This window comes from Molossus molossus, unplaced genomic scaffold (assembly GCF_014108415.1).
Source record: "Molossus molossus isolate mMolMol1 unplaced genomic scaffold, mMolMol1.p scaffold_m16_p_1, whole genome shotgun sequence".
NCBI classification, from domain to species: domain Eukaryota; kingdom Metazoa; phylum Chordata; class Mammalia; order Chiroptera; family Molossidae; genus Molossus; species Molossus molossus.
In genome coordinates, this window is record NW_023425344.1 from 226,064,227 (window position 1) to 226,081,199 (window position 16,973).

General features: G+C 40.1%; 1 protein-coding gene across 2 annotated transcripts in view; it reads left to right on the forward strand.

The window, feature by feature from the left end:
* Window positions 1-7,480: 7,480 nt before the first annotated feature.
* Window positions 7,481-16,973, forward strand: part of RBM25 (RNA binding motif protein 25) — a 66,596-nt gene continuing 57,103 nt past the window's right edge. Inside the window, exons 1-4 of one of the 2 annotated variants that reach the window (XM_036255770.1) lie at window positions 7,503-7,676; window positions 8,975-9,189; window positions 15,175-15,239; window positions 16,772-16,906. The gene's annotated coding sequence lies outside the window, so the exon portion shown is untranslated. Of the gene's footprint in view, window positions 7,677-8,974; window positions 9,190-15,174; window positions 15,240-16,771; window positions 16,907-16,973 lie in introns of both variants that reach the window. The other variant, XM_036255779.1, reaches the window with a different exon arrangement.

Here is a 16,973-nt window from a genome sequence, read left to right on the forward strand (position 1 = left end):
TAACGTTCTATCTTGATCATTGTTTACACAGGAGAGAATACTAAGGTTGAGTGACTTGCCAAGGTCACACAGCAAATTATTGACAAAGCTGAAGCAGGAACCCATCTCCTAATTTAGTCATAAACTCTTTTACCTTATGTTTCAAAGTACATAATTAGAACGATAGTAAAAACCAATCATTGGACTAACTTCACAACATGACTAAAAATTTTTGGTCTAACCCACAGCACAAACTAGGATATTAAGAGCTGAGCTATCACCGTGGCTGGTTTGGCTTAGCGGTTAGGGCCTCGGCCTGCGGACCAGAGAGTCCTGGGTTCGGTTCCTGCTAAGGGCATGTACCTACAGTTTGTCCCTGGCCCTGGTTGGGCCCTGTGGGTGGCAGCAACTCAATGTGTCCCTTTCACATCGATGTTTCTCTCTCTCTCTCTCTCTCTCTCTCTCTCTCTCTTTCTCCCTCCCCCCACTCTATCTGAACAAAAAATGAAAAAATGTCCTCGGGTAAGGATAAAAAAATTAAAAAATAAAAATAAAACACACACTTAAAAAAAAAAAGAGCTGAGCTATCAATAGCGCTTTAAAATTTCTATGTTTTAATAGGGAACAAGGAAAGGAGAAACCTTAGAAAGGTAACAGGTCTTCAGCTAGACTAGCCTCCTGTAAAATTTCCCTAGAGTGTTTTGTTCCTAAGATTACCACTATTACTTTTGGTAGCCCTAATAATTTGCTTAGTAATTACAAAAGGAGTATATTAATATATTCTGGAAACAAAATGGTATTTAAATCTTTTTAAAGCCAAAACTACTCATTTGAAAGTATATATTTTATTTTTTTAAATGTTTTTATTGATTTTTTAGAAAGAGTGATAGAAACATCTGTGTGAGAGAGAAACATCCATAGGCTGCCTCCTGCACATCCCCTACTGTGGATTGAGCCCACATCCCTGGCATGTGCCCTGACTGGGAATTGAACCAGGATCTCTCAATCCATGGGAGTTATCAGTTCATGGAACTGATGCTCAGTCCACTGAGCCACACAAGCTGGGCTATTTCTGGAAATTTTTTGAGGCCTAGGACATAGGTTAATTCCTCTAAAAAGAATTTGCTTTCAATTCTGCCAGGAGGGACTACTTTAAACTATATTCATTGTTTGGGATTTTTCTGTATTTCTTTTTTTTTTTTATCCTCACCCGAGGATATTTTTCCATTTTTTGTACAGATAGAGTGGGAGGGAGAGAGAGTAAGGGAGAGAGAGAGAGAGAAACATCAACGTGAAGGGACACATCGAGTGGCTGCCACCCGCACGACCAACCAGGGCCGGGGACAAACTGCAACCGAAGTACGTGCCCTTAGCGGGAACCGAACCCGGGTCTCTCCGGACCGCAGGCCGACGCTCTAACCGCTGAGCCAAACTGGCTAGGCCATTGTTTGGGATTTTTAAAAAAAATTTTTTCTTTATTGCTTTTAGAGAGAGAGAGAGAAACATCCATGAGAGAGAATATTGATTGGCCGCCTCCTGCATGTCCCCCATTGGGAATCAGGCACACAATGTGGGCATGTGTTCTGACCAGGAATCGAACCAGCGACCTCTTGGTGCATAGGTCCATACTCAACCTCTGAGCCACACCAGCTGGGTGGGATTTTTTTTTTTAACCATTAAGAGATATATATTTGGCCCAGCTGGTGTGGTTCAGTGGCTTCAGCATCATCCCATGGACTGGGTGGTCCCCGTTTGATTCCTGGACTGGGCACATGGCCGGGTTGTGGGCTCAATCCCTAGTAGGGGGGGGGAGTGCAAGAGGCAGCCAATCGATGTTTCTCTCTCACATCAATGTTTCTCTCTCCCCCTTCATTTCTCTCTAAAAAATCAATAAAAACCTGTTTTAAAAAAAGAGATGTGTATTTGGGTTATATATCCAAGAGGGCTGTCTGATAGGTCCAGTGCCCCCTCTACAGCTCCCTGAGATCCTCCCCTTCCAAGAAAACTTTCTTTCCAGTCTGTTGGGTGGGGGTGTGTTTACTTGCAATTCACCCTTATGCTGGAACTATAGCACTTTGAGGTCCCAGTCTGTCTCACTTGCCCCATGAGGCCTAGAAAAACCAAGCTTAAGTTGCCAAGTAAGGTAAATGCCCTAGGGTAAAAGTGACATCACTGCTCTACTTACTCTTTGGATTCTGTCTTCACCTAGATTTTGGTCTGATAATTCCTTATCTTCTTGTTGACTCTTCAATATTTCACCAACATGTTTTGTTGTTTTCAGTAGGATGACCTGTTTGCTATATTATGAGTCATATTACAAAAAAGGAACAGTCAAAAATATTGTAAAAACTTTGTATGGTGACATAGAGTTACTAGACTTATTGTGGTGATCACATCGTAAGATATGTAAGTGTGGAATTACTATGTTGTACACCCGAAACTAATATTGTATGTCAACTACACTTTAATAAAAAAAATTAAACATTATTGAAAGAAATTAAAGAAGAAATAAATGGAAAGACATCCTGTTTTTCGATTGAAAAACGTAATTGTGTTATGATTGTAATACTCCTCAGACTAATCTATAGATTTATTTAATTTGCTATCAAATTTCAATTTATTTATTTTAGAAATGGACAGTTGACCTTAAAATTAATGTGGAATTGCTAGGGCCCTTGAATAGCAATGTTGAAACAATTTTGTAAACAACAAAGTTGGAGAACTCAAACTTCCTAATTTCAAAATTTATTACAGAGCTATACTACTGATCAAAAATAGTGTTGTGCCCTGGCCAGTGTGGCTCAGTGGATAGAGTGTCACCCCAAGCACCGAAGGGTCATAGGTTCGATTCCCGGTCGTGGGCACATCTCTGAGTTGCAGGTTTGATCCCTGGCCCTGATTGGGGCGTGTATGCCAGGCAAACAATCGATGTGTCTCTCTCACATCATGTTTCTCTGTCTCTCTCTCTCTCCCCCTCCTTCCCTTCCACTCTCTCTAAAATTAAATGGAAAAAAATATCCTTGGGTGAGGATTAAAAAATAAAACAAGAAAACAGTGTTGTACTGCTATAAGGATAGACATATAGAACAATGGAATAGAAGTGAGAGTTCATAATAAAACCTATCCACTTATGGTCAATTTTTTTTTAATTAAAAAAATTACTTTTTTGCCCTGGCAGGTTTGGCTCAGCGGTTAGAGCATCGGCCTGCAGTCCGCAGAGACCCGGGTTCGGTTCCCGCTAAGGGCACGTACCTCGGTTGCAGTTTGTCCCCAGCCCTGGTTGGGTCGTGTGGGTAGCAACCACTCCATGTGTCTCTTTCACGTTGATGTTTGTCTCTCTCTCTCTCCCTTGCCCACTCTATCTGAACAAAAAATATCGAAAAATGTCCTCAGGTAAGGATAAAAAAATAATAATAAATAAATTTTTAAAAATTACTTTTGTTTTAGTGATTTTTAGAAAGAGAGGAAGTGAAAGACAGAAACATCTATGAGAGAGATGTTTCATCAAACCAGTGACCTCCCTGTGCATGGGTCGATGCTCAACCACTGAGCCATACCGGCCAGGCTGGTCAATTGATTTTTGACAAGGGTTTCAAGACTATTCCATAGGGGAAAATTGTCTTTTCTTTCTTTTTTTTATTGATTTTTTTTTAGAGAGAGAGGAAAGGAGAGGGAGAGAGAGACATCAATGAGAGAGGGAAATTCCTTGGCTGCCTCTTGCAAGGCCCAGCCCCTACCAGGGACTGAACCCACAATCCTGGCATGTGCCCTAACCAGGAATCGAACCAGCAACTTTTTGATGCACTGGAGGATGCTCAACCAACTGAGCCATACCAGCCAGAATACTCTTTCCTTTTTTCTTTTTTTAAAACTTCTATTTTTAAAACTAATTTTTTTTCTTTTTTTGAGTTTTAGAGAGAGAGGGAGAGAGGGATAGAGACATCGATGAAAGAGACCATCAATTGGCCACCTCCTGCATGCTCCCCACTGGGGATTTGGCCCACAACCTGGGCATGTGCCCTGACTGGGAATCGAACCAGCAACCTCTTGGTGCATGGGTCGATGCTCAACCATTGAGCCACACCAGCCAGGCCAGAATACTCTTCAACAACTGGTGCTCAGATAACTGGATATCCACAGGCAAAGTAGTGAATTTGGACCCCTATATCACAACATATACAAAAATTAACTCAAATGAATCCAAGACCTAAATGTAAGAGTCAAAACTATAAAACTTTTAGAAAAAAATATAGGTATAAATACTAATGACCAAGTGCTAAGGTCTGACTGTTTGTGTCCTCCCTAAATTCATATGTTGAAATTCTAAATCCCAAAGGTGATATTAGTAGGTGGGGCCTTTGAGAGGTGATCCTACAGAACTCCCTAGCCCCTTCTGCCATATGAGGATACAATAAATTGGAGAGGTAGAAGAGGGTCCTCACCTGACCATGCTGGCACCCTGATCTTGGATCTAGCCTAAGGACTGAGAGCAATAAATTTCTGCTGTTTATAAGCTACTCAATCTGGCCCTGGCCGGTTTTGCTCAGCGGTTAGAGCATTGGCCTGCGGTCTGGAGAGACCAGGGTTTGGTTCCTGCTAAGGGCATGTACCTCAGTTGCAGTTTGTCCCGGCCCTGTTTGGGTCATGTGGGTGGCAACCACTCGATGTGTCCCTATCACGTTGATGTCTCTCTCTCTCCCTCCCACTCTATCTGAACAAAATATCAGAAAACTGTCCTTGGGTGAGGATAAAAAAAAAAAAAAAAGCATAAACTACTCAATCTGGCCTGGCCAGTGTGGTTCAGTGGTAGAGTGTTGACCCAAGCACCAAAAGGTCACTGATTCGATTTCCGTTCAGGGCAGCATGCCCATGTTGTGGGCCTGTTCCCCAGTAGGGGGCATGCGGGAGGTGGCCAAGCGATGTTCTCTCTCATCTATGTTTCTATCTCTCTCCCTCTCCTTTCCTCTCTCTCTAAAATCAATAAAGAAAAAATAGGTAAATTGGACGTCATCAAAATTAAAAATTTTTATGCTTCAAATGACACTTTCTATAAAGAAAGTGAAAAGCCACCACCAAACCAGTATTACAAAAAAAATGTTAAAAGGTCTTAAGAAGGAGAAAAAAAATATGAATAATAAAAGGGCAATAAATATATTTCTATCAACAATTATTTTAAATACAAATAGAATAAATTCTCCAATCAAAAGACACAGGGTGGCTGAATGGATAAGAAAACAAGACACTGCACAGCAGGTGTGACTTAGTGGACTGAGAGGTCCTGGTTCCATTCCTGGTCAGGACACATGCTCAGGTTGCAGGCTTGATCCCTAGTAGGGGGTGTGCAGGAGGCAGCCCATCCATGTTTCTCACATCAGTGTTTCTATCTCTCTCTCCCTTCCTCTTTCTCTCTCAAAAATCAATAAACAGGCAAACAAAACAGAAAACAAGATGCATACATATGCTGTCCACAACTCACTTCAGATTTAAAGACATACACAAACTGAAAGTAAAGGGATGGAAAAAATATTTTATAAAAATGGAAATGAAAAAAGAAAGCTGGGGGTGGCAATACTTAGACAAAGTGACTTAAAAAAAAAAAACATTTTGCCCTATCCAGTTGAGCTCAGCGGTTAGAGTGCCGGCCTGCAGACCAGAGAGACCTGGGTTCGATTCTCGCTAAGGGCACATACCTCGGTTATGGTTTGTCCCCCGGCCCCCGCTGCGGTTGTGTGGGTGGCAACCACTCGATGTGTCTCTTACGTCTATGTTTCTCTCTCTCTCTTCCTCCCTCTCTCCCTCACGCTCTATCTGAAGATAAATGCATAAATGTCCTCAGGTGAGGATAAAACAAAACAAAAATGTTTTTACTGATTTTTTTTTTTAAAGAGAAAATCAACATGAGAGAGAAACATCGACTGGCTACCTCCTGCACACCCCCTACTGGGATGGAGCCCTAAAACCCGGACATGTGCCCTGACCAGGAGTCGAATCCAGACCTCTAAAGTCCATGGGATGACACTCAATCCACTGAGCCACACCAGCCAGGTCAGACAAAATGACTTTAAAATGAAGTCTATAACACAAAGAAGAACCCAGCAATTCACTTCTGAGTATTTATCCGATGAAACCCAAAACATGAATTTGAAAAGACATATGCATCCCTATGTTTGTTGGGGCATTATTTACAAGAATCAAAATATGGAAGCAGCCTAAGTGCCCATCTATAGATGAATAAAGATGTGGTACATATATACAATGGGATATTACTCAGCCAAAAAAAAATATATATATATATATATATGAAATCTTGCCGTTTACAACAACATGGATAGACCTACAGGGTATTGTGCTGAATTAAATAAATCAGACAAGAAAGCCAGTGGTTGGGATGCCGCTCAGTGAACTCAGCCACACAGGCCAGTTAATATTGTTTTGTGATTTCTTTTATTCGACAATTAGTTATAGAGCACCTGCTATGTACTAGGCATTGTACTAGGCACTGACGATACAGCAATGACTAAAACAATTTCTGCACTCCTCAAGTTGACATTCTAGTCGGGTAGAGGCAGACAGACCATAAAATAAGAAAAAATATAGTACAGTTAAGTGGTGATTCATACTTCAGAATAAAATTAAACAGTAACTCTAGTTGAAACTGTTTAGCTATGTTTCAATTTTATATACAGTAATCAAAATTTGTCATCTGTTCGCGTTGCTTGCAGCTCCTCCAGGACAGTAATAAAATCTCACTCCCATTTACCATACTCTTAGCACTTAGCCCAGCACGTCACTTATGGAGACAATAACTTCATGTTGAATAAGTTATAAGCCTTCTGAGAAGCAAGCAGTTGGGAAACAAATATACCTGTAAATAGATGTTGACCATTAAGTCCTTAAATTGAATACTCTAACCACTCGTGATGAGCTTATTTCCATTAATCTAATTAGCAAGGTTCTTTTTAGCATATTTACATTATAAATGTAAATCGTGTAAAATGTTTTTACAGTTCGGTTTAGTCATCTCAAACATCTTGGGCCTACCAGTGAACATAAATTTTTGCATATGTATGCACACTTAAAAAAACAACAAAAACCCCACCACAGCCCAGTTCTCCAGGTATCAAAAGTGGTCGTTATCTAGGGAAAGATCAACCCTTGGGGTTCCTATTGAAGCTCTAGGTGGGGCAGTTGTCAGCCCATCGAAGCTCACACAACGCTCTAATTCTGGATACAAACTACAAAATGTGAGAAATCCTCTAACATCCCTCACGCCCTATCCAGCCAGAACCTTGACCTCAAGATGGCGTCGCGTAGTCACAAGATTCAATCAGCTCCAATAAAAAATGGCAGGCTGGGTCGTAGTTTCTAGCTCGAGCCTTTCTAGTCCACACTAGGCGCTCCTTCTCTATGGTTATTCGCCGGGGCGTGGTGATTGAGGGCCAACAGTGAAGGCTATCTATATGCGTCCTTCTCTATGATGCTCCTCCACTCCCCCGGCCGCAGTGCATGCCGGGCAAGAGGAAGACCTCCAGAAGCTCCCCGCGCAGCGCGGCTGTGTTTGCGCTGCGGCCTGTGCGAGTAGTCGCTTCGGAACCAGTCTCCCGGTGAGCGGCGCCCAGAAACCTCGAACCGGTGGAGCCCTCTTGTAACCTGGAGCCCAGAAGGCCACGAAAACAATACCCTTGCCTCAGCGGCGGGTGAGTTCACGCCTCTGAAAGCGTGTGGAAACGGGGTACCTTGACTAGGGGAGGAAGGAAAGCCGGGGAGGCTCTGAAAGGGCCGGGGTGGGACGAAGGTAAAGAGGGGGGCTGAGTGGGGGAGGGGATGGGCACGAGGCTTGGGTTTCTTCACTTCTCTAAGGCCTCGAAAACCAGTGGGCCAGCCGGAGCCGGTGGAGGCCGGACCTACTTACTGCCAGAGCTTTCCTCCTTGCATTGTCGCCCACTTTTCCTTTTCCTTTCACGGACGGCCGCAGTGAATCCCGTCAGCTCCTTCTGGGATCCACGTTTGTCACAAAACGATTGGTCGGCCCCCGGGGAGCCTTCTCTGAGGCCCCTTTTTAACCTGAGTGTGTGGAACCGTACGGGAGATTTTCCGGGCCTAGGACTCACTGGGCCTAGGCTCTGCTTAGAAGCCAGCCAGCATCCACCCTTTTTCGAGAGGTGCTGGCCACCAACGGATTTCTTTCCCTTCCTCTTAAGTCATCTAGAGCCCGCCTCTGAGTGAACTGTCCACCTCGAACCCCTCCCCTTGAATTTAGCTAATGCCCACCTTTTTCCCCTCTCTCTCCTTGTCTAAGATTGTGATGAGGAATGTGGTCCTGCTCCCTTCCTCCACCGGAGGTTGCAGTAAACTGTATCTCCATTCATTCTAGGCGATGAGCAAGCTGCACATTAAAATGTGTTACTTCTTTCTCACTCTTCTTTGGTCTTCAATACTACTTTTTAAATACATTTTTCGAAATAGATCTGGGAGTATGAAGATTATTTTGGAGTTATGTAATACGGATTTATATTGCCATGGAAAAGCCATTTTGATACTGGGCAGAGTGGAGCGGACCAAAAGGAGGGAAGACATTGGACTTCTCTTGCACCGGACTGCTATAGTGTGAAGTACTGTGAATTAGATAGTTAGCAGTAGTGTATAAACAACTTTTATATTGTTTTGGGAGCTTTACTTTTTGAAAGATTGTTTCCAAAAACATTCAGAAGCCTAGAAAGGCATTCAGTTGGTCAACCATTGCTCATGATTTAAATAGATAATATACTGTTCTAATTTTAACTGTTCTTAAAGCCTTTGTTGTAACCTTCATCTGTAAGATAAGGATTATAATAGTATCCACATAATAGGTTATTGGAAACTAATTTGAATGTATGTAAAATCCTTAGTGCAATACCCAAATAACCTAGTGTTTAGTCTGTATTAACCGGTATTATTATTTAAGAATTTTCAGTGACGTACAAGAGTCTAACCCTGATTCTAACATTTCTTCCAGTGTGTACTGTGAACAGACCTTTAAAGTCAAAGTTAATCCTTAATACGAAGTTTCTCATTGGTATATTACTAGAAAGAGGCATTGTGACACAGTGAAAACAGCCCTTGGATTGGTAATTTCAGGATAGTGGGGACCTTGGGGTCCCCACACACTCACTGTGTTCCCTTGGACAAGTTAGCTTCATCTGTAAAAGGAGAATAATATATCTACACAAGGTAATTTGGGAGATTAAATGAGATAATGTATGTTGAAGGCTTTTGTAAATGAAAGTAAATAAAAACGTGAGTTGCTATTTTTTTTATTAAATAATCCATTTTCTTGGGGTTGCCAAATTTCCTTTTTTGGTCCCCAGAGTGGATTTTTATTTATTTTTTTTGGTAGAAAATCAAAGCACTTTCAGGAAGAAAATTATTGTCCCACTGTTGTATATAGGCACCATACACTAATAGTTTAAGTTTATTTTGTGGTTTGCTATCTTTTTATTCCACTGTGTTAAGGCTCTTTATATATTTTTTAAATAAGTTCATTTTAACATTGGGTAATTACATCAGACCTAATGCAAGTTTGGGATTTTCAGGTTACTTTTCTTTCCACAAATAAATTAGCTATATACTTTTCTTTCTTTCATTTTTGTTTTGTTTTGTTAATCTTCACCCAAGGCTATTTTTGCATTGATTTTTAGATCAAGTGAAAGGAAGGGATGGGGACAGAGAGAAACATTGATGTGAAAGAGAGACATCGATTGGTTGCCTCCCACTCAACCCCAAAAGGGGTCCAGAATGGAACCTGCAACCCAGGTTCATGCCCTTGACCAGAAATCAAGCCTGAGACCCTTTGGTCTGTGGGCTGATACTCTATTCGCTGAGCCAAACTGGCCAGGGTTACTTTTCTTAATTATACATAGTTTAGGGGGAAATTATATTGACTATTTTATAACATTGGAAGCAAAAGTAATCATTGACTTTTTTAAGGTCTTACAAAAACATTGTGTATTATTTAATCTCTCAGTAGTCTTTTGACAATACTGCCATTCACAGTAATTTTGATTCCTTTAAATTTCTTTCTTTTTTTTTTTTTTTGGTTAATCCTCACCAAAGGATATTTTTTCCTTTGATTTTTAGAGAGTGTAAGGGAGGGAGGGAAGGGGAGAGAGAAGAAAACATTGATGTGAGAGAGAGACATCAATTGGTTGTATCCTTGCATGCACCCTGACTGGGGCCTGGATCAAACCTGCAACCCAGGTACATGTCCTTGATCGAAGCCAAGACCCTTCGGTTCTCAGGCCAACACTAACCACTAACACACGGGCCAGGGTGATTCCTCAAAGTTTTTGAATAGCTTTTTATCTACTTTTTTTTTTTTTTAATTTTGAAAATAAAAACATAATTCTACTAACCAGAATTGGTGATACTGCCTTTTTTTAAACTTTATTTTGATGTAATTTCAAACTTCAGAAAAATTGCAAGAATAATACAAAGAATTCTCAAATACCTTTCACCCAGATTACTCAAATGTTAACACTTGATCAATTTACTTTATCCTGTTCTTTTTTCTCCATAGTTTACTTCTGAAATGTTTTATTAGTAATTTGCATATGTGGTGTTCCCTAACCCCTAAATATGTATTTCCTAAAATTAAGGATATTCTCTTATTTAACAACAGTACAATGATCAGAGTCAGGAGATTATATTAATACAATATTATCTAATCTGTAGGCCTTAATTGGATTTTTCTGAGATTGTCCTGAATTGGTATTGCTTTTTTAAAAGCAGCTTTATTAAGGTGTAACTGACATAAAATTCAGTCATTGGAACTTAAAATTTAGTGATTTTTAGTAAATGTACAGAGTTGTGCAACCATTAACCCAAAGGATCCCTCTTTGCTGTTTACAATTTGCTTCCTGTTCCCACTTCAACTCCAGACTATCATTAATTTTTCTCTACAGATACTATTGCTTTTTCATTGAAAATGGTAAAAAAGCAAAGTGGAAACTCAGAGAATGATCAGCTTCCCTTTTGGGAGACTCAAAACACTTTTCGTTCGCATGAAAAGCTTTCCTGTAAAAGAAACTTCTGGTTAGGCATTTCCCATTTATCTTTAGACATGGAACACTTGTTCCTTGGAGTAGTTTCTGAAGACTCTAGTTTTCTGGAAATTCAGTCTGAAATGACATTTTGAGGGGCTTGCTTTGCTTAGGCTGGGTGGTTATTCAATCTGTTGTATCTTGCCTAGTTATAAGCAGAGTAGGAAACAGTGCACGCTACACTAATCGTATATATATAACCACTGGACTGGGTGTATAACTATATAACCTAAAAATTTGCTCTTTCAGAACTAATAAAAATAATGCTTAGAGCCTGGCTGGTTTGACTCGGTGGTTGAGCGTGGACTTATGCACCAAGAGGTCACTGGTTTGTTTCCCAGTCAGGACACATGCCTGGGTTGCAGGCTTGATCCCTGATAGGGGGTGTGTAGGAGGCAGCCAATCTATGTTGATGCTTCTCTTTCTCATTGATATTTCTCTCTCTCTTAAAAAAAAAAAAAAAAAAATCACTGGCACATACTTATTTATTGAGGGAATGAGTGAAAAAGTTGTATGGGACTATTTCCTGAAGAGAGTTTATTGGTTCATTTGCCTTGTACCATTTCAGAAATTTGGTACACAGTATCCTGATGGGGTTGACCTATAAATCTATCCCTGGTAAAATATTTTATTTCTGTCGGGATAAATCTGCAGTGGAGGAATGCTTATAAGCAGTAATGGTATTCTCAGGAGTGCAGGAAAAAAAAGAGTAAAGTGAAAAAGAAAAGCAGAAATAGCTGCATATGTTGAGTGGTAGGGATAAATCTTATTTAGAAGTTTGTTTTTTTTTTTGGTGGGGCGAGATACCAAATTTATTTAGATAAAATGTACATACAGTAAAATGCACCTGTTTTAATTTCAGTGAATTTTAACAAATGCATAAAGCTGTATGTTTTTGTTAATTTTTACTTAGCAGGTAAAACTGCTTTGAACCTTCTAAAAGTGAAGCACTACTATTCAAGTATTTTTTAAATGCTATTCAGATCTTTCCAATGCTAATAAAAATAATCTCTCCATCTCTCTTTTTCTTAAATTCCCCACACGTTCCCCAGCAGTTGGCTACATTTATAGTATATCTAGAATCTAATAATTGGTTAACCACTTTCACCATATCACCTGTTCCAGCCACCCTCTCTTGTCTGGATTATTGCAGGAGTGTGTTGCTTTGACCCTTGTTCTCCAATCTTATCTTAACACAGTGGCCAGGAACACTGTTAAAATATAAGTCAAATAAAAAACCTTTAAATGTTTTTCATTTTATTCAGAGGAAAAACAAACTTTTTACAGTGGCCTACAAAGCCCTATACTGTCTGAAGCCCCCTCCCCAAATAATATTCGGCATTTATCTCTGACTTTCCTTGAATACTCTGCTCCAGCTGTTGGCCTTGCTATTTTTCCTGCAGACACTTCTGTGCCTAACTCTGGCTCTTTGTATTTGCTGTTTTCTTTGATTGGAAGGCTGTTGCCCCAGATTTAAAAAAGTAAATTTTTAAAAATCTTCACTTGAGGATATATTTATTGATTTTAGAGAGAGTGGAGGGGGGGAGGGAGAGAGAGAAACATTGATATGAGAGAGAAGCATCAATCGGTTGCCTCCTGTACGTTCCCCGGACAGGGATCGAACCTACAACCTAGGTTTGTGCCCTGACGAATTGAACCCATAATCTTTGGTGTATATGATGATGCTCCAACCAACTGAGCTAGAGCTATTGCCCCAGATATTAATAGGGCTTCCTACCTCAGCCCTTTTAAAGTCTGTTCAGCCCTGGCCGGTTTGGCTCAGCGGTTGGAGCGGCGGCCTGTGGTCTAGAGAGACCCAGGTTTGGTTCCCGCTAAGGGCACGTACCTCGGATGCAGTTTGTCCTCGGCCCTGGTGGGTCGTGCGGGTGGCAGCCACTTGATGTGTCCCTTTCACGTCAATGTTTCTCTCTCTCTCTTCCTCTCTCTCCCTCCCACTCTATCTGTATAAAAAATGGAAAAAATGTCCTCGGTTGAGGATAAAAAATAAAAAAAAAATAAAGTCTGTTCAATTGTCACCTTCTTAGAGAGGCCTGACCACTGTATTTATTTATTTATTTTTTAATTTATTTTTTTCTTTATTGATTTGAGAGAGAGGAAGTTAGAGGGAGAGAGAGAGAAACATCGGTGATCCCAGCCGATATGGCTCAGTGGTTGAACATCGACCCATGCACCAAGAGGTCGCCAGTTTGATTCCGGTCAGGGCACATGCCCAGGATGTGGGCCCAATCCCCAATTGGGGCATGCAAGAGGCGGCCAATCAATGTTCTCTCTCATCGATGTTTCTACCTCTCTCTCCCTCTCCCTTTCTTTCTCTCTAAAATCAATAGTGGAAGATCAAATTTTATTTATTTATTTATTTATTTATTTTATCCTCACCCGAGGACATTTTCCCATTTTTTTGTTCAGGTAGAGTGGGAGGGAGAGAGAGAGAGAAACATCGATGTGAAAGGAACACATCGAGTGGCTGCCACCCGCACGATCGACCAGGGCTGGGGACAAACTGCAACCGAGGTACGCGCCCTTAGCGGGAACCAAACCCGGGTCGCTCAGGACTGCAGGTCAACGCTCTAACCGCTGAGCAAAACCAGCCAGGGTGAGGAAGAACAAATTTTAAAAAAATAGTAAAATGAAGCACTCCTGCCCTGGCTAGTACGGCTCAGTTGGTTGGGAATCATCCCGTGCTGCCAGTTCTATTCCATGTCGGGCACATCCCTGAGTTGTGGGTTCAATCCCCCATTGGGAGGATGTGCAGTAGGCAGCTGATGGATGTTTCTCTCTCTCCCCCTCTCCCTTCCTCTCTCTAAAAATCAATAAAAAGCCCTGGCCAGTTTGGCTCAGCGATTAGAGCATCAGCCTGCGGTCCGGAGAGACCCGGGTTCGGTTCCCGCTAAGGGCATGTACCTCGGTTGCAGTTTGTCCCCGGCCCTGGTTGGTCGTGCGGGTGGCAGCCACTCGATGTGTCCCTTCACGTCGATGTTTCTCTCTCTCTCTCCCTTCCTCTCTCTCCCTCCCACTCTATCTGTACAAAAAATGGAAAAAAATATCCTCGGGTGAGGATAAAAAAATAATAATAATAAAAGTCAATAAAAACATTTAAAAAAATTAAAGTACTTTCTAGCTCTCTTCCCAACTTCATTCTATGGATAAATATCAACTTTGAATATCTATATAATTTATATAAAAGAGTATCAGTATTATAATTTATCAATTATAGGTGAAAATCTGATAAGCTTTGCTTATGGTTATAAAATTTTATTTATTTATTTTTGGTTAATCCTCACCTGAGGGTATATTTATTCCTTTGATCTCTAGAGAAAGTAGAAGGGAGGTAGAGAAAGAGAGAGACAAAGAGAGTAACATCTGGGTGAGAGAGAGACATCATTTGGTTGCCTCCCGCATGTGCCCTGACCAGAGCTGGGGATCAAACCTGCACCCAGGTACATGCTCTTGACCGGGAATCGAAACTGAGACCCTTTGGACCTTGGGCCAATGCTCTGACAATTTAACCATACTGGGCGGGGCTAAAAGTTTATTCTTAATAATTTTCACATATGTCAAAATATATAACACTTTATGTTGAAATAAGTGGTTGATGGCTGTCACTTTAGAATGTTTGAAAGTGAATAATATTTATCAGAGGTAACTAGAAATGCTTGTTTTCTGACTTTTCATGGAAAGGCCATTTAGCTTGTGAAGATTACCTCTACCTTTGCAGTTCAGCCTATGAATAAGCAAGTTTTGAACAGTTCGAAGGAAAAGGGAAATATTTCATAGAAAAATTAGAAGTGCATGGAATAGGTATATTAGGATACACTAAACTTGAACATGTAATCTGGTTAATTCTTAACATAATGAGTTATACATTTAAAAACCATGAAGTATTTAAACACCAAGAACAGAGGTTTTACAAGAAATAATATTTATATCTAATACTTGGGAAAAAATAGTTCTAAAGATGAATTCATGGCCAATCTTTATAACTGTTGTGAGGCTAGACTGCTAGCGTAGTGCCTGGCACATGGGAGCTTCTTAATAAATTTGTTTAATGGGGTCCTCGGAGTTCATTTGTTTACTGATTCATTCATTTATTCAACAGGTATTAATACCAACTGCCTTCCTAAGAAAAGTGCTGAGATAGAGTATTATAATACAAGCGCTTCTGTAAGTAGGACAGTATATATAGAATATTTGTTTTTAATTTTGGTCAAAAGTATTACAAATGGATTACTAAAAATATAACACATTTACCATCTTAAATTAGTTGGCATTTTCCCTTTTAAATGTATGCTGATGCCTACTTACTTTTTTTTTTTTTTAATTTATTGATTCTTAGAGGAATGGGGGGAGAGAGAGAGAGAAAAACATTGATTTGTTGTTCCATGTATTTATGCATTCGTTGGTTGTTTCATGTATGTGCCCTAGCCAGAGATCAAGCCTGAAACCTTGGCATATTGGGACAATGCTCTAACCAACTGAGCTACCTGGCCAGGGCTCCAGTACCTTATTTGCTAAGTATATGAAATCCTGGGAATTTATTTGACCTGTAAAGCTTTTCTAAAAAATTAAATGTATTGTGTTTTCTGATATTGAAGTTTAGATTTTTTTTGGAGTTTATATTTTATAGAATATTTTATTACACTAACTTAATTAAGTCAAAAGAACACTCTTGAGGAAAACCAGCTGTGAGCACAAAGGACATGCTTTTCTAAGAATGTTTTAAGGAAATGTCTAATAAATAGGTAAAAAGATACTCAACCTCGGTGGTTAGGAAAATACAAATTGAAACAAGGGTGGTTTTTTGTTTGTTTTTTAATTCTCACTCGAGGATATTTTTCCATTGAATTTTTTTTTTTTTTAGGTAGAAAGGAAGGAGGGGGGAGAGAGAATATGATGTGAGAGAGACACATCGATTGATTGCCTCCTGCATGACCCTGACTAGGACCAGGGATCGAACCTACAACCCAGGTATGTGCCCTTGACCAGGAATTGAACCTGTGATCCTTTGGTCCATGGGACAAAACTCTAACCACTGAGCAAACTGGCCAGGATAAGAGAGTATTTTTTACCTATCAGATTGTGTGGTGTTTTTTTTTTTATTTATTTATTTTTTTTTTTAGAGAGAGGAAGGGATAGAGATAGAAACATCAGTGTATGAGAGAGACATTGATCAGCTGCCTCCTGCTCTCCCTGTACTGGGGATTGATGCTGCAACCCTGGGCATGTGCCCTGAACTGGAATCAAACTGGGACCTCTCAGTCAATGGGACAACGCTCAATCCACTGAGCCACACTAGTTGGGTAGATTGTTATCATTTAAACACTGATTTACTCTAGCAATGGTGGGGATATGAGGAAAGGGTCTATATATAATAGTAATGGGAATATAAATTTGTACACTAGTTCCAGAGGATGATTTGGAGGTAAAGTGTGGATATGTATAGTACTAATCTCTATTATACAATTACTTGCACAGGTGCATAGAGTTACATGTCCAATTTGTCATGTTCATTATTTGTAAGAGATAAAATGTAGAGTCAACCATCAGTGTTGCTTGAATAGTTATTGTATGTCTGTATTATAATACTTTACTGCCTTACAAAGAATGGAATAGAATTTTGAACTAATATAAAGAGATATTAATGATAAGGAGGGAGAAATGCAGGTAACAATATAGTGTGATTATATTGTTTGCAGAAAAACACAAATGATTATATATTAGTTTGTGTATAGAGAGAGATTTAGAAGAATACAACGATATATACCAAACTTTTGGGATTAGGGGGCAAGGAAATGGAAGACATGCACTTTTTATCTTCTCTCTTCTGAAGGGTGAGTAAAACAATGTATAAAACCCAAAAGAAACTAGTAGAGAAACATTTTTAAAAGCTTCTAACCG